This window comes from Toxorhynchites rutilus, chromosome 3 (assembly GCF_029784135.1).
Source record: "Toxorhynchites rutilus septentrionalis strain SRP chromosome 3, ASM2978413v1, whole genome shotgun sequence".
NCBI classification, from domain to species: Eukaryota; Metazoa; Arthropoda; class Insecta; order Diptera; family Culicidae; genus Toxorhynchites; species Toxorhynchites rutilus.
The window spans coordinates 118,166,977-118,191,673 of NC_073746.1; the positions used below are offsets into that span (position 1 = coordinate 118,166,977).

General features: G+C 38.6%; 1 protein-coding gene across 9 annotated transcripts in view; it reads right to left on the minus strand.

Moving 5' to 3' along the window:
- Positions 1-24,697, minus strand: part of LOC129775728 (uncharacterized) — a 64,131-nt gene extending 39,434 nt beyond the window's left edge. The window contains exon 1 of one of the 9 annotated variants that reach the window (XM_055780782.1): positions 24,448-24,697. The gene's annotated coding sequence lies outside the window, so the exon portion shown is untranslated. Of the gene's footprint in view, positions 1-6,048; positions 6,429-6,489; positions 6,702-23,902; positions 23,926-24,049; positions 24,135-24,440 lie in introns of those variants that run through there. The other 8 variants (XM_055780780.1, XM_055780784.1, XM_055780786.1 and 5 more) reach the window with 8 other exon arrangements.

The window sequence follows — 24,697 nt, forward strand, 5'->3', positions numbered from 1 at the left end:
CCGCATATATCGTTCCGTTCTAGATATAGCGAATAAGGCGGCGGTGACACTGGATGCAGAAAAGTGGTCGTACGAATTGTATGCAATAGTGAACGTAACAACAACATTGAGTTGTATTGGTGTGGTTACATTGCTTCCCACTTGCTTCGTTCGAATTCGTCAGCTTCTATCGAACAAAATTGTTGGTTTCTATTCATACAATCAAATTTTTGTGCGTACTCCGAGCCAATGTCACCTTACCCTAACGCTGCACAGACAAGTGCAGAGCTAGTAATGGTACATAAAAAACTATGTAATACTAACACTTGTAATACTAACCTCGAGCCAACCGCGAGTAATCGGTTATATATTACTAACATAGTTATAAGGCAAACATTGTCGAAATATTGAACTCCCGGCCCCTTCAGGTTCACGCCATATGAGCCTTAATAAAAAAATGGGTGGGTTATATCTATGATATAACCGCAAGGTTGACGTGGACTACCTCAGCTTAGCAATTATTTGTTTGTATTGATTAAATTTTTGATTGAATAAAACAATTTCCGAATTCAATTGAATTCAATATATTTGCTTTGTGAGTAAAAATATTGTATAATGCCATGTGAGGTCAATTCATACATTTGGATAGATTATGTTCTTCGCTACATATAAATTTAATGACAGTTCTTTTACGTTTGGTATGATTACATCTTGGTTTTGAAATCTGTGTTAGACAAACACATTTCAGTCGGAACAAAAATGCCCTCGATTTGCATGTATTTGCAATGCCAATTTCCCCGGACACCTTGGTTCAGAAGTTTGTGTTGGGGAAATACATTTCAACCGGAACGAAAATACCGCCGACTTGCAAGTACCAACAATACCAACTTCCCCACGCTCAATGGATTGGAAGTCTGTGTTAGGGAAACACATTTCAGTCGGAACAAAAATACCCCCAACTTTCATGTATTTGCAAAGTGGATTCCCCCTAAGCGGATTCCCACAAGTACATTGAATTAGAAAGTCTGTGTTCGGGAAACCGTAAATCTACTAGGCAGTTAGGGCGTTTGGATAACGCTTGACATTTCACAGTTATTCAATTGTTTATCTAATGAAAAATAACATTTTAGAACATTTTAGATAGAAGTGTAGAAATATTCCGTATCAATTGATGCAAACAACTTTCCGATCCAGTAAGAAATGTTCGAGTTATAAGCATTTGGAATCTTTCATTTTTTACTGCATGTTCTGTGTTTGGGTTTTCATTTTACCCCCATATACTCCGGTTAGACGTAGTCCCACGTCAATATATATTTTGGATAAAAAAATACGGGTGGGTAATGTCGGGGACATAACCGGAGTGACGTAGGACTATACAAAGGGGACAGCTTTTGTTAAATATATATTTTAAATATATTGTTTTATTTTCATCTACCTACCTACCTATTTTTTTTGAATACCTACCTATCTACCTGAAAAATGGATTAGTTTACTGTTTACTCTTTATGAATATGTTGATGGTTCTGAGAAGAACCTTTGGTGTTGTGTTTTTGTTATCACTCGATATTCCCATCTTGTTCGGTTAAACCTTCCTGTTTAGCTATTGCGTTTGCCACTCGCCACAGCTTTCACAGTTGGAAAATTTCTTCCCATCCAGCTTGTGACATATTGTTCAGTAAATTACATTTAATGCGACGTGCCGGAGAAACACTTTGCCACTCACTGAAACTAATTGTTGCCTTGATGAGCGCCTAACCGAAGCTGCTCTGTTCTTGATGCGGGTTTTCTGATAGTCGTGAGCAGCTTTGCAAGCCAACTCGAGCACTCTGACGGCCGAAACTCTATAATCGCTGTTAGGTATACTGGTGCTCCGGCACCAATCCGTTCGGCCTAGTTACCCTTGCGGAGCAATCAGTGAATGCGATCAACAGGGAACTGGAGACCTGCACGGTTCGAGTGAGACTTTGCCTTTCCCTTAACTTGCCGTACAACCACACGGGTTTACGGTTTGAAAGAAAATAAGATATTTTTTTGGGGTCCGCGTGTTTTATACTCTAGCGGTACACACTCACAGGATAGAGACAAATCGGCAGACTCAGCCAGAGGGGCGAGTCCAACGAGACGAACGAATGAGCGTTAAAAGGGAGCGATGGCAAAAAAATACATTCATTACGATTTGTTCGCTCGTTGGATTCACATGCAGGCTAAAAAGGGTCCTTTTCAGGATCACAAAATTATCTTCAATCTAAAGAGTTTATTGTTTTGTTATCACTCGATATCCCCATCTTGTTCGGCTAAACCTTTCTGTTTAGCGATTGCATTTGCCACTCGCCACAGCTTTCACAGTTGGAAAATTTCTTCCCATCCAGCTTGTGACATATTTTACAGTAAATTACATTCAATGGCACGTCGCATTACGACCACTCAGTATCGGATTGGAGGTATTTTTAACCTGTAATTGAACATTTGCGATGACAGTGGTACAGTGTCGGCTTTCAATGAGGAGTCATAATTTGGACCCCGAACTCTATGTTTACAAAAATGTCCAACTTAATATGTCGCATTACAGGTCCGTCCAATTAGCTAAATGTCGAGATAAGTGTAAATTATTGTACTTTCAATCCAGAAGCAATTTAAGAGTTGGTGAAAATCAATAAGCTCAGAACAACTGCCAAATTCACATACTCATCATATCCTGGCAAACAAATTATGAAAAAATCAATTTGTGTTTTATTATTATTTTGGATATTGTTTTAGAAAGCATTGAACTGTATTTCCTAAACTCTTTTTTGGAAGGTTTAATGGCCCTGAAAAGCGCCTTGTTTTATGGAATGGTTCCAATTTAGAAAACTTAGTACTCGTGGCTTGAAAAAAAACCATTTCGAACGCCCTCGATGCCGCCTTGTTCTGGATTTACCACCAAAGCAGTTTGTATAAAGAACAAACTTTTTTCTTCTGCTACCTGATGCCGTTTTGCGATTGCGTTTGCCACTCGCCACTCGCTGCAACTGCCTGTTGTCTTGATGTCCACTGAACCGAATGTGTTCTGTTCCGAATGCGGGTTTTCTTATCGTCGCGAGCAGCTTTGCCAGCTAACTCGATCACTCCGGCGGCCGAAACTATATAACGCCGGCTAGGTGGAGTGGTACTAACGCGCTCGGCCTAGCTACCCTTGCGGGGAACTCCAGATCAACACGGTTCGAGCGGGATTTTGCCTTTCCCTTCACTTTTCCTCCTTTACCATGTCCAGACATGGCTGTTTGGGTTGGTTTGTTGATGTGTTGTGATGCGAACCGATGTGGTGTACGGTTTGAATGAGAATGATCGTTACGGAAGGAAGGTATTGTATTATAGAGACTTTAAACTTTTGCAGTTCATTCGTCTCTAGCCTTGAGAAAGGCCCTTTGAAAACTCTACTCTATTCTACTCCAGCGCTACCACCTCCGCCCTCTTGCCTTGAGAAAGGCACTCGATCCCTCGCCGTCCAGCCCGTCCAGCAACGATGTTGTCCAGTCGGTGTCCACACAAAGAATGGATCGTTACGGCAGCGGAGCGAGGATTTTTAAGCTGACTGGCTGGCTCGAGAATTACGCATGTGTGAGACTGCGACCAATGTGTCGTTCATTTTTTTCTTTTTCCTTTCCAATCGTGCTTCATTCTATTTCGCTGCTGCTCTGGTTGCCCCTTTTGGTCGGTACGATTTGAGGAGCACAAAATGGACCAATCAAAAATGGGCACATAGTGCATTTTGACAATGCTTGATATTTTACAATTATTCAATTATTTATCTCAAGAAAAATGAAATGTTATTCGTTATGATAGATGCGTAGATATATTTCCTATCAATTGATGCAAAAACCTTTGCGATCTATTGAGAAATGCTCGAGTTATAAGCGTTCCAAATCTTGCATTTTTTCCTACTTGTTCAGTGCCTAGATTTCCATTTCACCCCCTATATCTTCCGGTTAGACGTAGTCCTACGTCAAAATATATCATTATTCGGTCACTGTTTGCGGAGAGCGGCGAATGATAGAAGAGCTAAGACGAGAAAGTTTTTGTTTCTCACTGGAGCGGTGTTGCTAGTAAAACTTTGCGGTCTATATGAACATTTATCTTGCAAGAGATAGCAGCATTAAAAATGAAAAATATATATAAAATATAGTTTGCGCTCTCTGACAATTACGGGTCAGGATCTATTGCAGTAAATGAATATACGTAGTATTGCGTAGTTCGTATGATTCTGTTGCTTCGTGGTGCATGGAGAAGTTCGATATCAAATGAGTAAGAGGAAAAGAAGAATATAAACTTTCTGCACCGGAACCGATAGTGACGGTTTTGATTTACTTGCTCGTGTATCATGAAGTGCGAACCGAAGCAGAGTTGTCTCATTCTCTTTTGTGTCATGATTCGTAGCTTGGAAAAGCAAAAGAATGCCACTGGGAGAAATGATTTCTATAATAATATAAGTATGTATGTAAGTATGCCTTAACAAACAAAAGTGAATTATTCAGCGAAACGGTAATTGGCAAACACTGAAAATGTAGAAACGAACGCCTCATGAAAAAAACAAAAACAATATGTTGGTCTATAAGTTCAAAAAAATCACTAATAAATCTAGCAACATTTCAGGATACGTTGGTTTGTTGAATTGTTTATCAAATCAAATTTCAATTTAATATGTTGAAGTATATAGAAGTGGCGCTATAGTTTGATTTTTTATCGTGCTGAATTATTTTTCAACAAAATTTGAATGATAAATTATTTACTAATAAGCAACATTTTAAGAATGGACAGAACTGTCCTTCATAACATAACCACACTTATTTTTCATACTTGCTCTGACATTTCCCTTCGTTATGCGAGTGAGTGAACTACAGTAGAACCTCGATTATCCGCGAAGGAGAGTTCCGTAGTAATTCCGTTTCTCTTATATTAGCCAAAAAACATACACCACCATCAGCGTCAACTTCGACGTCGGCAGGATTAATCCAAGAATGACGGTGACGGTGACGTTGTATGGGTATCACACTTTAGTGGGAAATATTTAACATCAATTAAATATATGGTGGTCGGACTAAAGAATTTACATTATTTACATTCCCCAATTTAAAAATAATTACGAGTAAGTGGCTGCTACGGAATCAGAACCATAAACAATATTAAAGTTCTCAGAGGGCTGGCTTTCGCTTTCCCCTTTTTCGAAACTAGAAAATATGGCTATTTTCGCGTTGATGGTGCCATTAATTTTTATCGCGTGCTATAAAAAATCTGAATCAAGTAATTGGCAAATTATGATATTTTTTTTACTCAGGTTTTCAAAATACAGGTCAATCGAGTTCTGATAGAATTGGAATCGAAAAAGTAAATGTGAGATATTCGAACAGCTAGGATATTAGGTTGATTTTATGAATTGTCCGAGGATTTTCCGTTGTGGGTTGTTGACCAGAGTTTTTGAGTTTCTGTGTATCATGCGATGTTCTCAAAAAAGTATTCTCTTCAACCGAAAGAGCCTGAGATGAATTGAGCAGTCAAAAACTCTTGGTTGAGAAAGGATCGAAATGCCGTTTATAACATTTTAAGTATATTCATGGATCCCGGAACCAATTCACCAAATCTGTATCTATTTTTGAATACATGTCTCTGATACAACGAACACAATAATTCAAAACACATTACTGATGTTGTTATTGATCCTAATTGTGATTCTAGCTACCCAATCTCGTTTTGCCTTTTACGGTCCGTTTTTCTTAGCAACATGAATTCTTCCATACGATCTACCCGTTCGAATCACTACCGCAATCCGTGTCCGGGACATCCGACCGCGCGATCACTACACTGTCTAGCGGGCAAAATATTACCCTTGATTGTCATATTCCTCAATTGAATAATAGCGATATAGCGTCGTTCGAGAGATATGTACTTCTCGTCGGCGAAGCAATTTCTCCGCTTCGTTTGATGGCAAGGATTCCGATGCAACAATCCACGATCGGGGCATATGTTGGAGCGTTCAGAATCCACATAAATTGAGTTTAATTTAAAAATTCAATTCGACTCCCCGATCTAACTAACCAGGCTCCTCGTTTGCATCAATGGGTGAAGACACGGGTGCTTGCGAACATCTTGCGCAATTCCTGAATACGACTTCAGATCAAGATCGTTCCAAGAATTATCGTTCTATAATTCCATTTCCTACAGATATGCCACTGGCCACTCTCAATGGTAACCCCACGGGATAGATTTGAACGAACGACTGAAATTTGAGTAATCTTCACAACAACCGGCAATAATTCCACTCGCGAATCTCATTAACAGGTTTCTGATTGCGGCTACCGATACGCCGAACGCTATGATTTCGGGACACATTACTAAACACATCACAGCCCAATTTAAACACGCCAGTCGAAAAGAATGCGGTAATTTGGTGGGATCGTTTGAAACGTTCGAGCCGGGGGAATGCTGCAAATGCTGGGAAACCGAAATCGTAGAGCTAATTAAATAACCACCACACACTTTCCAAATCACCAGCCCAACTGCACAACACTTGACCTGACTTTGCGGTGTGGAACCGAAAAGTTGAAAAACTCGCGTTTGCGTGTCTTACCGGGACGACGTTCGAAGCGGCACTGGAAACCTGAGCAAATCGTTCCAACGATTTATATTTTGAATTGGATAGATTGGATATCTCATACTCCTGGCTGGAGTTTTTTTTTTTGCTGCTTGTTTGTTCTGCACCAGTAACGATAGTGTTGGTACCGTAGTTTGCGTGCACATCTATGAAGTGCTATGCGGGATGCTAGTAGTATGATGGCTCATCCGCTTCGAAGGATCAAATGATATTGTTTCCGGATTATGAAGCGGAATAAGAAAAGAGATCTCATTTTAATCAAGGATTGGGTTGGGATAAGATCCTACTGGTTTGAGTTTATTCTTTTTGTTGCTATTCTAAAAAGAGTTTTTTTTTCAGTTCGTTGCTATAAGTAGATCCAAAATTGATTATAAATTATGCCTAAAATGGTGCATTTTCGAATCAACTTAGGCGTGATTTTCCTAATTCGGTGCATATACCTTTTCCACATAAAAGACGGTGAGCAGAGCCGGCGAATAGTGATGACTATAGTGTACATGTAGATACAGTGATACAAACTCGTAATCGTACTCCACCATGCAGATCTCTTTTCCCTTCTTTTGAAAGTCGGAAACAAGGTTTCCAACACTCTATTCTGATAAAGTCATAATGTCACATGAGAGTTAAAAGGTTTGCTATCTGTTTTCAAAATAATGATTTTTATTTCTCTACAAATGGTGAATGTGATGGTTCCTTCCCTGATCTCATCGGAGAAGGACGTGTTTTTCTTTCGCTGCAGAGTGGAAAGGAAGTATCAAGTTCTTTTCTATTACTCTTTTGCTACCTATTTTTAAAAAAATGTGTTTTACAGGTATACATACTCGCCAGCACTCAGGATCTAAACAGGGCACCCATCGACTACCTGGACTAACATCGTCACCGGCTTACAGTCAGCGACCCAGCTTGTTGGAGTTACTCTTTTTTTTGCTTTTCCTTTCTGTTGTTATCGTCCCCATTAACAAGAAATTAATTTCTTGCTTTCACCCCCTGCCCCTCCCATTCCTAATAACGAATCAACTAACCCGGAGCCGGGGAACCCCGATTCACCATCAAAAACAGCTCCCCGGATTAAGTCCTATCCTGAAGATTCCGATGGACCTTACCATGTTTATTTTCGCCCCCGTCAGAAAGCTCTGAGAATTTTGACAATAGTCAGGGAACTCAAAAAGAATTTTAGCACGGTCGATTCGATAAAGCTAATTAGGCAGAACAAGCTTCGCGTGATTGTCAAAGACCGCAAGCAAGCCACTGAGATTACGCAATGCAAACTTTTTACGGAGGAATATTTTCTGTATATTCCTTGAAAGGACGTTGAAATTGATGGTGTCATCACCGACCCTAGTCTAACGTGTGATGAAATATTACACGAAGGAAAAGGTCGATTCAAGAATGCCAATATTGATCATCTGAAGATACTTGCCTGCAAGAAATTGCATTTGGTATCTCATTCCGAAAAAGGGAAAGAGTACTTCAAATCAGGTTCGTTTCGAGTAACCTTTCTAGGAAAAGCTCTTCCACAATTTGTGGAAATTGAAAAGGTTTTGCTTCCGGTGCGCCTTTACGTACCTAAAGTGATGAGCTGTATGAAATGCAAGCAATTGGGGCATACAGACTCCCACTGCAGCAACAAGATACGTTGTGCAAAATGTGGGGGGATGCATGAGGATAAATCATGCTCTGAAGATGCCGATAACTGCATTTTTTGCAAAGGAGAAGTTCACGATCTTTCTGCGTGTCCAGCGTTTAAATCGCGGGAGGCAAAAGTTAAGGACTCTCTCAAACAACGATCCAAGACGACCTATGCTGAAATGCTCAAAAGGGCTGTGGCAAAAGAGACCCCTAATCCTGGAGCACAAGAAAATCCTTATGCAATTCTGCCAACCGATGATTGTGAAAATTTTACTTCCATTGAAGAAGCATTCATGTTAATACCGGGAGGCCCAAGAAAAAGAAAAAATTCTGCTCCTCTTACTCCTCCGACTCCTCGTAAGAAGCAAGAAAACGTTAAACCATTTGAGAAATCCTCTGGAAGTGATAAAACTCCAAAACAAAAACCTCCAAAGCAAACACCTCCTGGTTTTACTTCCCCGAGAACACAAAAAGACGTGAACACTCCGTCCGGGTCTTCCAAAGCTGGGTTATTTTCCCTTCCAAATATTCCGAGTCACATTCTAGATGCTTTAAACATTCCCGAGCCCCTCAAAAGTATTATCATTAGTTTGGTTCCTGCATTATTTGCATTTTTGACAGAAAAATGGCCCCTCCTTGCAACCATTTTCTCTCTCGATGCCTAATTGTTCTATAAGCGATATAGATACAATTAAAGTTATTCAATGGAACTGCAGAAGTATTAAACCCAAAATCGAATCGTTAAAATTTTTAGTCAACAATATAAATTCTGACGCATTTGCTCTTCGTGAAACATGGCTTACACCTGATGAGGACTTGAATTTTCATGATTTTAACATTATCCGTTTAGACGGTGGCGTTCTTTTGGGGATCAAAAAATGCCATTCCTTCTATAAAATCCCATTACCATCGCTTCTAGGATTCGAGGTAGTTGCTTGTCAAACCACAATAAGGGGAAAAGACCTATACATTGCTTCTGTATATATTCCTCCCAGAGTTGGAATTTCACGCAACCAACTCGATGGAATTATCGAGATTTTACCTGAACCTAAGTTAATATTGGGTGATTTCAATTCACATGGTGTGGTCTGGGGGGCACCCTATGATGATAACCGTTCCTCAATCATCTACGATCTATGCGATAATTTCAATTTATCAATTTTGAACACTGGCGAAGCTACAAGAGTACCCAAACCCCCTGCAAGAGAAAGTACACTAGACTTGTCACTTTGTTCGTCTACTTTATCGTTAGATTGTATGTGGGAAATAATCCAAGATCCTCACGGTAGCGATCACTTACCAATCCTTGTTTCTATTGCCAATGAGATGTGTCCACAGAAATTGGTCGAAGTTGTATACGATCTTACCCATAATATTGACTGGGAGAAATTTGCTAGTATTATATCAGAGAGCATCAATTCGACTCCTGAACTTCCACCTCTCGAAGAATATGATTTCATTGCTAGTTTGATTCACCACACTGCCATTCAAGCTCAAACGAAACGTTTCCCTGGTGCAAAACTTCGCCGACGCGCTGGCGCTCCTTGGTGGGACAAAGAGTGCTCGAATGCTTATTTCAATAAATCCTCTGCTTTCAAAAATTTCCGCAAAAATGGCTCAATGCAAAATTTTGATAAGTATGAACTTTTGGAGACCAAATTCAAAAATCTTATTGGAGCGAAAAAAAGCAGTTATTGGCGACGATATGTCAATGGTTTGTCAAGGGAAACATCTATGAGTACCCTGTGGAACACAGCCAGGTGTTTACGAAACGAAAACAAACAGTATTCCGACCGATGGATTCTTGATTTTGCCAAAAAAGTATGTCCAGATTTTGTCCCTGCAGAAGACATATCTCGTAATACATCGTCTTCCACATTGTTTTCTATGACTGAATTCTCACTTGCACTTCTTTCGTGCAATGATTCAGCTCCTGGTTCCGATGGAATAAAATTTAATCTTTTGAAGAACCTTCCAAACGTCGCTAAGAAACGTTTATTAAGGTTATTCAATAAGTTTATTGAGCAAAATATTGTCCCTATCGAGTGGAGACAAGTGAGAGTAATAGCCATTCAAAAACTGAATAAGCCAGCTTCCCACCATAACTCATACAGACCAATAGCCATGCTATCTTGCATCCGTAAGTTATTGGAAAAAATGATACTCCGACGTTTAGACGAATGGGTTGAAGAGAATAACTTTTTATCAGATACGCAGTTCGGTTTCCGCAAGGGCAAAGGGACAAATGATTGTCTCGCGTTACTTGCTTCCGAAATTCAGACGACCTTTGGTAATAAAAAACAGATGGCTTCTGTTTTCTTAGACATTAAAGGGGCGTTTGACTCAGTATCTATAAGAATTTTATCCGATAAACTTCACAACCATGGATTTTCACCAAGTTTAAACAACTTTTTGTTTAATCTGTTATCCGAAAAGCACATGCACTTTTCTCATGGAAATTGTGCCGTTTCTGAAGTCTGCTTTATTTAATATTGGAACACAAACAATTGCGTGTAGTTCAGTCATTTATTAACGAATTCATAATTTGTTTTCCATACAAATGTAGCATTTTCTTTACTCTTTCATAAAAAAAATTAAAAAAATTATTCATTGCTGTTTCGAAGAAATTCTCGTACTTTTCCCGTAATACGGCACATTAGGCGGCGCACACCCTTTTCGTCCACCGTTTTGGCGATTTGATTCCACCAGTTCTTCATTTGAATCATGTTCCTAACAAGTTTTCCCTTTGCCTTAAGCCTCCGCTTCGTGATTGCCCAGTATTTCTCTATCGGCCGGAACTGGGGGCAGTTTGGGGGGTTGAGGTCCTTCGGTATTACGCTGACCCCGTTCGTTGCGTACCATTCCATAACCGTTTTGCTGTAATGGCAGCTTGCGAGGTCCGGCCAAAACATTACTGGACGGTCGTGGGCACGAATAAACGGCAGAATCCGTTTCTGTAGGCACTCTTTTTTGTAGACTTCTGATGTCATTGTCTTGTCAGTTAGAAAGACTTTGGTTTTCTGTCCACAACTGCATATCCCCTGCCAAATCATGTACTTGCGGACGAATTTATCCGCAAACACGAACTTAAATTTTGCAGGTACATCCCCCCGAGCCGTCGCCAAATAAAATTTTTGACCTGGGATTTGCCCAAAGTCCGCCTTCACGTAGGTCTCATCGTCCATCAGAATACATTCGTCGAACTTGGTCAGCACTTGGTCGTACAGCTTTCGAGCACGGATTCTGGCCACATTGTTCTGCTTCAGCGTCCGATTTGGCTGTTTGCTGGCTCGGAATGACCTTATTCCTTTCCGGAGACGAATTCGTCGCACCGTACTGTGAGCGGCCTGAAACTTATTGGCCAAATCGCGGTCTGAAAGATTGGGATTCCTCTTGACGGCCTTGATGACTTTCCCACGCAGTTTCCGGTCGACAGTTCCACTCCGACGCTTCGAATGCGGCTTCCGAGCCGTCGTCAATGTTTCCTTGTACTGCTTGATAACACGCCATACGGTATTTCTGGGCATTTTAAGCTGTTTAGCTAGCTTAGATGCCGACAACAATGGATTTTCAAGAAAACTGTGCACAATTTTATCTCTCCGTTCGGCTTCCATGGCGGTTGTTTACAAAATGCTATCGTTTGGTGTTATGACATAAATACATGGTGAAAGGCAATGAATTTCCCGACACGTGGGTGAAAAAAGTTTCCAAATCCGTCCACTAGGAGCGCCACAATGAGCAAAAGAATTTGTTCCAATATTAAATGAAGCAGACTTTAGGACTAGCTACATAGGTCTCCCTCAAGGTTCTTGCTTAAGTCCTCTTCTGTATAATTTCTATATTAATGATACAGAATGATACAGATCATCTTGCAGATGGATGTACTTTGAGGCAACTGGCAGATGATAGTGTTGTATTCATATCAGGTACTAGAACTATTGATTTGCAAAGACCGCTGCAAATTTCATTAAATAATTTATCTACATGGGCTGTGAAGCTAGGTATTGAATTCTCAACTGAGAAAACAGAAATTGTTGTATTTTCTAGGAAACACCAACCTCCCGAACTTCAGCTTCAATTGTTCAACAAACCCATCGTTCAATCCACGAGTTTCAAATATCTTGGAGTTTGGTTTGATTCTAAATGTACATGGGGAAAACATATTGCGTATCTGAATAAAAAATGTCAACAGAGAACAAATTTTCTCCGGACAGTTACTGGAACATGGTGGGGTGCTCATCCAGAAGACCTAATACGGCTGTACGAAACTACAATACTGTCAGTCATGGAGTATGGTTCGTTTTGTTTCCGTTCTGCTGCTAAAACCCACATCATTAAACTGGAGAGGATACAGTACAGTTGCTTACGTTTAGCCTTAGGGTGCATGCAATCAACACACAACATGAGCCTTGAAGTCCTGGCAGGTGTTTTACCATTGCAGGTTCGGTTTTGGGAACTGTCCTATCGCTTCTTAATACGAAGCGAAATCATGAACCCATTAGTAATTGAGAATTGTAAGAAGCTTCTCGAATTGAACCAACGGTCGAGATCCATGGATCTGTACTCTCATTACATTTCTCAAGAAATAAAACCTTCAGCAGACATCTTCAATAATGTTAGCTTTCCGAACTTTTGCAGATCTTCCGTTGAAAGACGAATGACTATGAAAGACGAAACTCGAGACATTTCAGATCATCTTCGATCATCGTTAATCCCCAATATTTTCGCTTCAAAATATAATCATATCAATTCTTCAAGAATGTTTTTCACTGATGGTTCAAGAATCAACGGATCCACTGGTTTTAGTATCTTTAATGAACATTACACTAGCTTTCATAAACTTGAAGACTCTTGTTCAGTGTATGTTGCCGAACTGGCTGCAATATATCATGCAATTAAGACCATTGAGTCCTTACCACCTGATCACTATTTTATTTTCACGGATAGTCATAGCAGTATACAAGCCATTCAATCCTTGAAACAACAGACGAAAGCATCATATTTTCTTATCGAAATTAGGAATGCATTGGATTTTCTTGTTGATAAAAGTATTCGAATCACTTTCATTTGGATTCCTTCCCATTGCTCTATTCCTGGTAATGAGAAAGCGGATACACTCGCAAAGATGGGTAGTATGCAGGGCACAGTTTTTGAAAGACAAATAGCGTATCGGGAATTCTTCTCCATTTCCCGACAGCAGTCACTCACCAGTTGGCAAAACCAAGATCATTACGGGAGCTATTAACATAACAAGGAGGCACTCACTACCAAAGGATACCGTTGCTACATCATCTGGCGATGTACTTGTTACGACCCACCACAGGCACTGTTCCAGACAAGGATAATACCGACGAGACAACGAAGGAATAATTTTTTTTTATATTGCACTGTAGTTGCACTGTATTTTTAGCTAATTAGACTTAAGTTAATAATTATGTAGTTATAATATATTCAAATAGTTTTAAAATGTATTGCTTGATGGTGGCTCTTTATCCACTTGAGCCTAATTAAATCAATAAAGGGAAAACAAAATGGCGAATGTATGTGCTCATGTATGAAAATTGACTCAAACTCATAATCGTACGCTGGTTGAAATCTTAACTCGATTTCGAAGGCGTTGATCAATTTCAGAATTCCATCATTAGAATGGTACCCCTTGTTCATTGCAACTATCTTTAGCCGTTATCTATGAGTTTTTGGTGTATTCGGAAGGAATATTCATCCATTTTTCGATCAAGTTGTTTTTAAATCGTTATTTTTAGAAATTTGATGGTTTCTAAATTTTCTAAACAGATAACATCCATAGTGTATAACTGGGTTTGATGCCGGGAGATTGTGGAGGAATAATAATAACGTTTGAGCAATTGTAATGTAACCATTTGCAAACTTTATGAGCCTTGTGCTTTGGGTCATTGTCTTGGTAAAACTTGAATCCTTGATTCAATCTCATTTTGTTCACACATTGCTTCATGTTTTTCTGTAGGATGTTCAAGTAAACATTCTGATCCGATACACCATCAATGAAATTCAAATTGAACAAAAAAAAACTTTGTAATGTGCCGAGGAACAACAACTTGAATGCCCGAGCACAGACAGAAAAAACGTTCAACAGCAAAATAAATCAGGAACTCGAAATTTCATTTTTACAAACAGCATGAAACACATCAATGTTTTACTGGAAAGATGTTGAGAGTCCAAATTTAATATCTTTGGCTCCTGTAGTAGTATTTTGTATGGTGGAATGAATTGAAAGTAAAAATCTGAAGACAATGTATAAACATGGTGGTGGTGGAGGGATGGTATGAGGGTTCATGTATGGGCAATTTTGTTTTCATCGATGGTGTATTGGATCAGAATGCTTACTTGAACATCCTGAAGGAAAATAAGAAGCAAAGTGTGAACAAAATGAGATTAAATCAAGGATTCAAGTTTTACCAGGACAATGACCCAAAGTACGCAAATGGTTACATTACAATTGCTCAAAAGTTATTAATATTCCTCCACAATCTCCCGGCATCAATCCCAATTAAAAACTATGGATGTTATCTGTGTAGGAAATTTAGAAACCATCAAATTTCTAAAAATAACGATTTTAAAAACAACTTGATCGAAAAGTAGATGATTTCTTCTTCTTCTTTGATGGCTCCAACGTTTCCATTGGAACTTTGGCCTTCTCAACGTAGATATTACTTGCGTCATTTTTATTAGTAGTACATAGTTGAGATTTCTATGCCGAAAAACACGCCTTGAATATGTCTTCTGGAGTGGCAAGCTCTAGAATACGCGTGACCACAGTGCAAGTCGGAAGAAATTTCTTTGACGAAAAATCTCCCGGCCAGAACGGGAATCGAACCCGAACCCTCGGCATGATAATGTGGGACACTAACCACTCGGCCACGGGAGCACCATAAAAAGTGGATGAGTATTCCTTCCGAATACACCAAAAAACTCGTAGATAACGGCTAAAGACAGCTAATGATAGTGCTAATGAACAAGAGATACCATTCTAATGATGAAATTCTAAAATTGATTAACGCCTTCGAAATGGAGTTGAGATTTCAACCAGCGTACGATTACGAGTTTTAGTCAATTTTCATACATTAGCACATACATTCACCATTTGTACAGAAATAAAAACCATTATTCTGAAAACAGATAGCAAACCTTTTAACTCTCATGTGACACTATGGCTTTATCTAAATAAAATGTTCCGAAACCTTGTTTCCGACTTTCAAAAGAAGGGAAAGGAGATCTGCATGGCGGAGTACGATTACGAGTTTGTATCACTGTATAGTATAAGTGAAAATTTCATTTACTCATTTTTGGGTAGTTTTTATCAATTTTTTTGTACATTTTTGTGTGTGTGGGCCGATAAATATTCGGTCTCCAAACAGTCCAGATTTGAACCCTCTCGACTGTTCAATATGAAGACCTCCCTGCGAGAACTGAAGGCAATTCTGAATGCAGCCAGAAAAAGTGTTTCGGTGACTGGATTTCTCGTAGGAAAAAGTATATTGCTTCAGAATGGGCATATTTTGAAGGCGATAATATAAATCTAAATGATAGATAAACCATTTTCTTTGAAAACAAAAATTCCTGGTGTATATTTGAAAGAATGTAAGGGTTCGATATCTTTCATTTTCTCACTACATGTTCACTTTTCAAACAATGATTTTACATTTTACTACATGGGCTGAAAAGTCGCGGGATTTTTAAACAGATGGCGCCACTAAAAATGAAGTTGCATGACATTTCATTTATTTGTTCACAAACTACAGTTGTTTAAGTATCACTACCTGAGCATTCGTATAGCAAATGGGAAGAAAGGAATACTGTATTATACAGCGTTTTCCAACTTTAAATTCCGAAAGTAAATTGAAATAAAACACACTTAGAGTTCGAATTTCTATGATACTTGTATTTCAAATTAAAGTTTGGTTTATGCCATTATGTGTGAAATACAACATCATTCAAATGTCCACCTAGGGCTTCCTCGCACACCTTGATCCGGAACAGGTAATTTTCGATGACTTTACGGCACATATGGGGCGGTATCTCGGTCATAACTTCACGAATGTTGTCTTTCAAATGTTCAAGAGTTTGCGGAGAGTTGCCATAGACACGGTCTTTCGCATAACCCCACAAAAAAAAAGTCTAGCGGGTTCAAATCGCATGATCTGGACGGCCAATTGGCATTACCAAAACGCGAAATTATGCGTCCCTCAAATTTCGTTCGCAATATGGCCATGTTCGGTCGTGTTGTGTGGCACGTGGCGCCGTCCTGCTGAAACCACATGTCATCCGTATCCATATCTTCAATTTGTGGCAAAAAAAATCGGTTAACATGCGGCCATAGCGCTCACCATTCACAGTTACCGTCTCGCCGTCCTCATTTTCAAAGAAATACGGCCCGATGACTCCACCAGTCCATAATGCGCACCAAACAGTGACTTTTGGCGCCACAATGATGTGTTTGACAAGCCCAATTGCTGAGCACGCCGTGGAATCGAAACATTCGGGTGATCCTCCACACTGGCAGCAACAGCAGCAATATTTTCGGCCGAACGCACATTACGATGATGCACAGGTTTCACAATATCCGCTACGGATCCAGTTTGTTCGAATTTACGCACTACATTAGCGATTGTGTGCTCTGTAGGCCGTCCATGACGACCAAAATCCATCCGTAATGCTCGAAAAACATTTGTCGGTTTTCATCATTTTTATAGAATAATTTAACAAAATTAACACGTTGTGCGATGCTAAAACGATCCATATTGTAAAATGGCAGACATTCAACTAACGATATGACGCTTTGGTTGACAGCTATGTCAAACGGTTGTCAGCGCAGGGCTGTATACTTTCGGAAGCCCGAAATGGAAAACCCTGTATTTTAATCAAACATCGTTTTTCGATGAGAAAAATTCCTGAACAATCAATGCAGTGGTTGGCGAAATGTTATTCCACTTCTGCTCCTTCGAGAACAACAGTTTATCGGCGGTTTAGTGAATTTAAAATGGGCCGTACAATCACCGCAGACATACCTCGCTCTGGACGGCCAAAAGAGGCTACGAATCCAGAAATCGTAAAACAAGTGCATCGACTCGTTTTGAACGATCGTAGAGTGAAGTTACTCGAGTTAGCTGAGGCCGTAGGTATTTCAAAAGAACGAGTGGAATACATTTTACACGACATTTTGGACATAAAAAAAGTTATCCGCGCGATGGGTGCCTCGTTTGCTGACCGTCCACCAAAAACAGCGGCGCGTTGATGATTTAACAGCCGGTTTGGCGTTTTTGAAGCGTAATCGAGTGGACTTCTTTCGACGTTTTGTGACAATGGATGAAACGTGGACATCACTCTTGAGTCCAATAGGTAGTCTGCAAAATGGCACTGACATTTCAATTACTTAGACGTTTCGTACAACAGGAAGGAAATCGAAATGTTGGGAATTCACTATACCAATTGTATTGCCCTCGAAGGAAACTATTTTGAGGAATAAACACAGCTTTGCCCAAACAAAAAAGAATGTTTTCATTTAATATCCCGGGACTTTTCAGCCCATGCAGTATAATTGAAGGGTGGGCCATTCAAAGTCGAATCTGTGAATCTGCACAATCGCTAGATTTTGTGGGGAATGGTTTAGACGATTTAAAAGTGGTGATTCTAGTGTTAAATACAAAAAGTGTCCTGGTCAACCGAAAAATGTTTGAAGACGAAAAATTAGAGACATTAGGCGATCGAGATTCGTGTCAAACACAAACAGAGCTTGCAGAATCATTGGTAGTAACAAGCTATTTCTAAACGACCCAAAGCATACATACATCCAAAAGCAAGGAAATTATGTTCCATACGAATTGAAAGCGAAAAATGTCGAACGGTGAGAGTATTTATATAAGATGTAATTTGCGATATCTGTTCCAGAAATCATCGTTGCGGAGGTCTTTGAGTTATATTACAATATCTTGGTGTCCAACAGCCCAATCAGGATTTCCAAATCAGTAGTTCACTTCATTCTGAGATGCATTTGTCGGAGCCATATCAAAGAACTGGTGACTGGGATAAAAAGATCATGTTCAACCGCCTCACTAAGTTAAGCTAGGATATGATTTGAGACCTCAGGAATAGAAACTTCGAAGTAAAACAACGCCAAATTCCACCGCACTCAAAGCCCTTCTGGTCCTTGACCAAAATTCTGAAGAGAAAGCCCAAGGACATCTTTCGATCAATTATATTTGAGCACGCTGGATCTAGAAATTATGTGGACACTGTAGAAGTGGCTAATATTGATCGTTCATACAGCTTAGCATACATCATACAGCCCGAGGAAGCAAAGATCGTGGAGGATGGGCTTGGAATGTCTTATTTCCGAAAACATGAAGGCCTCCGGCTACGATGGTGCTGAGTGGATGCATAAAAGTTTACCTTTTAAGGGTAATTTGTCGAAGTAATTCTGGCCATTCGATATGTCTTCGAATGGTAAAGTCACAGAACCTTCACCGTTCGTTCACTGTATAATTCAACCCTAAAAGATCTTCGTAGTTAGAGGAGTTCTGAGTATCATTTCAGGGTGTGTGAACAAATTTGCGCTGGACGAGCTCAATTCTTTGGTTGCTCTTACAAATTACGGAAAAATACTGCAAGATTGAGCGGACAAGAGAACAGTGTAGACTCTTGAGGCACTGTACGAGGTGATGTAATTTTATTCCGGGAATCGAGTTGTTTCTCGATAACTGGCAACACTGAATCGCTGCTGTACATACAGAATTAAATAAAAAGGTCACCAGGGAAAATCGAAAATAAAAAAAAATATTTCAACATAAAAACTATGTTTTATCGATACAGAAATTATTGAAATAAGGTCGTGGTCAGTGATCAGATAACGTGAAAGTCATGACCAAAACAAAAGAGCAAGGGTCTACCGCTCACCGAGAAATTTTGGGAAAGCCTACAGAGTTACCAAGGAACTCGTTTTCACGGATAATCCGCACCGCGGATCAGCCTTGAGCCTTTAGTAGCCTTTAGTTCAGTCTAAATTTACATTTTATGGTGCTGTTACCTGATTAGTTTTTACGCATGTTTTTTGTGACATTTTGACCTTTGTTTAAAAAAAACAGTGATTCATTTTACGAACAACGTGTTGTGGTTTAATTTAAGTTTTTCAGATGTACGATCTAATTTCTGAAAAAAATCTGTTCAATTGTCTGAATTGTCTGAGAACAATTTGATCTATCAATTAATTCAGAATGTATTAGTTTTACATCATTGGATACTATTGACGAATTTCATGCCAACTCGACTGGCCGCTGGCAGCACCATCTCAGATAGCAGTGAAACGTTGTGGGTGTAAAGACATGGGTCATTTAACCAACTTTGCATACTTGAAATATTCGAAAAAAAATAGACAACTTCTGGAAAAAGCCAATTTTTTTTCTTAAATTTTTACAAAAAATTATAACTTAAAAACTATGATACCTATAAAGTTCATGTTAAAGGATGAAATGCAGGAAATTGTTGAATTTTTACGAGAAAATACCAAAAATTTTTTGGAAAAAAATTTCGCTGAAAAAAAAGTATTTTAAAAATTAAAATTCATTTTTCTCAAAAACGATTTTTTTGTTTTAATCCCAAAAATGTATATATGAATAGCCCTTACAACAAGTCCATACATCGGAAGATGGGCACTTTTACAGGGAAAAAGTTTTTCTAACAACAACTTTATTATATTTTCTTTGAAAAAAATACAACTTATCCTAATTTTGTTTAAAGTCAACGTAGCGATATAGCGCATTCGATAAAGATTCAGATCTGTCATAGTTTTTGGAATATAAGTCATTTCTGTATGAAGGCTCCTGAAAAAAAATGTTTTGTTCGTAACACAGAGCATTTAAAATACGATAATTTAGACAAAAAAAAAAGTTAGGAATTATATAATATAAATAAATAAATATAACATTAATAGCATTTTTTCAAAGAAAAACATGAAAAAGTTATAGTTGTTGAGAAACTTTTTCTATGTAAATGTGCCCATCGTTCAATGTATGGAAAACTTGTTGGAAATTCTATTTATATCTATGTTTTCAGAATTTTAAAAGCTGTTTTCGATAAGAATAAATTTTAATTTTCAAAATATTTTTTTTTCAATGAAATTTTTTTCCAAAATTTTTTTTGATAATTTTTAATGGAAACCTATGTAATTTCCTACATTTCATTCTATGACCATCTTTTTGTAGATGTTATAGTTTTTAAATTAAGATTTTTCGAAAGTTGAAAAAACTCAAAATTTCAAATAAACCAACAAAAAAAATATCAGACCTTAAAAATTTGAGTCAAAGAATGGAATGTAGGAAATTATTTTGGTTTTCATTAAAAATTATCAAAAAAAAATGTTGGAAAAACATTTAATTGGAAAAAAAAAATTTTGAAAATTCAAATTAATTTTTCTCGAAAACATATGCTTTTTAAATTCTGTAAAAATAGATATAAATAGCCCTTACAATTTCCAACAAGTTTTCCATACATTGGACGATGGGCACATTTACATGGAAAAAGTTTTTCGAACAACAGCTTTTTCGTGTTTTTCTTTGAAAAAATGCTATTAATGTTTAATTCATAACATTTTTTTTTGTATAAATTATCGTATTTTAAATGCTCTGCTAACTTTTCTATATTTAAAAACATGTCAAGAACATGTCAAACGTGAGAATTTACACAGAAAAATATTACGAGCAGAACATTATTTTTTTCAGGAGTCTGCATACAAAAATAACATATATTCCAAAAACTATGACAGATAGAAAGTTGGTGTCTTCGACAAAAAATTTTATATTAACAAGATCTAAAACTTTGTCGAATACGCTATATCGCTATCTTGACTTTAAACAAAATTAGGATACGTTGTATTTTTTTCAAAGAAAACATGAAAAAGTTGTTGTTCGAAAAACTTTTTCTCTGTAAAAGTGTCCATCTTCCGATGTATGGACGACTTGTTGGAAATTGTAAGGGATATTCATATATGTATTTTCGGGAATTTTAAAACAATACGTTTTTAAGAAAAATTAATTTTAATTTTTAAAATACCTTTTTTGTCAGCGAAATTTTTTTCCAAAATTTTTTTGGTTATTTTTTGAAATTTTGGCTTTTTCCAAAAGGTAGTCTAATTGTTTTCCGAATATTTCTAGTATGCAAAGTTTCTTGAATGACCCATGTCTTTACACCCACAACGTTTCACTACCATCTGAGATGGTGCTGCCAACTCCTGGGACGAGTTGGCATGAAATTCGTCTATTTGTAAACCAACTTAGCAATTTTGCAAAGCCAAAAAACCAAAGCGCCTTGAGGTATACTACCAGGTTGGATAATACGACAAAGCCACACTGGAACTATCGTGAAACTTCATTATGATTCGATCTTAAACAAAAGTACTAGTAATAGTAGTAGCTGAATACCACTGAACTTATTGAGATAATGCAGAATTTCGAGCGCTTGTGTTTAACTCTCTCTACGAGGTTTTCGTCACACATGATTTCCGACGCGCACTACAAACCACGTTCCATTCAAACCACTGCTGCTCGCAAACTACTATAGTGACAAAAACGTGTTTTCGTACGTTTATAGCAGACACTTCAAGCTACCGAAAGCACTATTCGTTTTCCCCCCACCCCTTTAGGGCGCCCACAAGGCGCGCAGTCTCGTTATTTAATAGCCATACCTCGTATCATGTTTCAGATAAATGATTCTTTCGTTTTGTTATCCTATCCAACTTGGTGACCAAACGACCGCACCTTATATAATAGATTCGTCTTGAAATAAACATCAACAATATTGATGTGTCAAATCCATAATATTAGGCTGCCAAAAAAGTTCTGCGGTATTTCCGCGAGGTGTCGTTGTAAGCGCGTAGTTCTAGTTGAATTCATTGTATCGAGTCATACTATAGCTTGTTGGAAAGGTATTTTTGCGCACTAATATATAGTCCTTGACATTGTTTTGTTTGGTTAAGTCGTTCGTGAGTTATAGTGTCGCAAATATGGATCAAAATAAAGAGAAAATCCGACATATTTTACAGTACTACTATGACAAAGGCAAAAATGCATTTCAAGCTGCCAATAAAATTTGTGCAGTTTATGGACCCGATACATTTTCCAAAATCGCTGAATTAGCCGAGAAAGACCGGCATAAGCTGGGGATAAGTCATCAAACCGTTATTAACCATTTGAAGAAGCTTGGATTCACAAAGAAGCTCGATGTATGGGTACCACACACGTTGACGCAAAAAAACATCTTTGACCGTATCGACGCATGTGAATCGCTGCTGAATCGCAACAAAATCGACCCGTTTCTGAAGCGGATGGTGACTGGCGATGAAAAGTGGGTCACTTACGACAACGTGAAGCGCAAACGGTCGTGGTCGAAGCCCGCTGAAGCGGCTCAGACGGTGGCCAAGCCCTCATTAACGGCCAGGAAGGTTCTGCTGTGTGTTTGGTGGGATTGTCAAGGAATAATCTATTCCGAGCTGCTTCCCTCAACGCTCAATTCGGACCTGTACTACCAACAACTGGACCGCTTGAAGGTAGCCTTCATGAAGAAGAGGCCATCTTTGATAAACAGAGGCCACATTGTCTTCCATCAGGACAACGCCAGGCCACACACTTCTTTGGTGACGCGCCAGTAGCTCCGGGAGCTCGGATGGGAGGTTCTTTTGCATCCGCCGTATAGTCCGGACCTTGCACCAAGTGACTACCACCTGTTTTTGTCCATGGCGAACGAGCTAGGTAGTCAGAAGTTAGCCACAAAAAAGGCCTGTGAAAATTGGCTATCCGAGTTTTTTGCCAATAAGGAAGCGAGCTTCTATAACAGGGGTATTATGAAGTTGGCATCTCGTTGGGAACAAGTCATCGAACAAAACGGCGCATATTTGACTTAAAACAGATGATTGTAACTAATTTTATGAACAAATGAAAATTCAAAAAAAATACCGCAGGACTTTTTTGACAGCCTAATATGATGTAATATACCCTCATTTACTATCTAACATGATTTGCTGTTGAATGATATTGCACAGCATGTAACACGATTTTGCGCATAACTACATTGATTCAAGTTATACGTTTATGTGACTCTCGAACTGCATCTGCCTGATATGCGTATATGATGTTCGTTAGCTCAATTTTACGATAGTTCATATCATAAAATCATTGTTTGTTAAACACAATTACGACCTAATCTGTCGTGTCGCATCTTATAGGATTTTAGATATACGCGATGAAGGTTCGATCCCACTTTATATACGACTTAGATTATGCCAAGTTATACGATTTAATGTTTGCTGGGTAGTCAACAGTTAACTTTAAACACAGCGTCAATCATAAAACAATAACTCGACATCTAATTGCCCGATGTGTCTGTTATGAAATTTTTAACCATAAAATTTTAAAATAAAAAGGAAAACAAGAAATTAATCGAACGCCAAAGACACGAAAATATACAAAATAGAATGTCAGTGTTAATGTGCAGTAACACATGCTTCGATCAATGGAATCAGTTATAAAAGCCGAAAACAATTTCAAACAAAATGAATTATCGAATACACAGTCAATTCACTTTCACTTCATTAATATACCCAGTGTAACTAGGATATAGGACATTCACTAGATTATCTGTAATTACATCAAATTCATTCACTACAGAGTCATCATTAGCAACAGACATCAGCAAGTTCCGTTTTCAGTTAGTCAACACTTTCATGATCGTGATCGTTATTATTACGTCCACCAGCGCCGAGGAACCGATCGATTCCGGTTGATTAAACTATACCGAGAATTGATTGATTATGTTTGTATCACACTGACAGTCTCAACAATAGAATGCCTGAATATTAATAAAGATGCGATGGTGATGACCTAATAGAACCACTTGACTGAACAACAACAAGGAAAAAAAAACACTGTCGAGTACAAGCCACATATCGCGGACGATTTGGTGGGGGAGAAGAAAATAATTGCAATCACAGCGCCAATTCTCGTGAAAGCAACTTCACATTTTCCCGTTCCACCCGAAAGCCACCCACAGCCGCGACGCTCTCAAACAAACATGGATTTGGCTCCACGGAGTGGATTGGAAGAGAAAATTGCATCCGCATCTCTCTCTCTCTCTCTTCCCGGTGACGACACATTGGCAGTAGCAACAGCAACTAACATACACATACCACTCACACATTTCCGGCGTTTACATGGAAACGAAGGTACAGAAAACGGAACTAGCTTTTTTCCTCACGATGTTCAACTTCTTCTCACTTTCTAAATTCTAATTTTTGCGTTTCTGATATGATTACGTTCTTATTACTGATTCACACCCCCACTTGGTGAAGGGAAAAAAAATCCCGCGGTTCGTTGAGTGCTACCGGTTTATTTTGTCGCGAGCGGTTTGTTTGACGGCGTCGACCCGAATGAAGGAGCAGTGGCA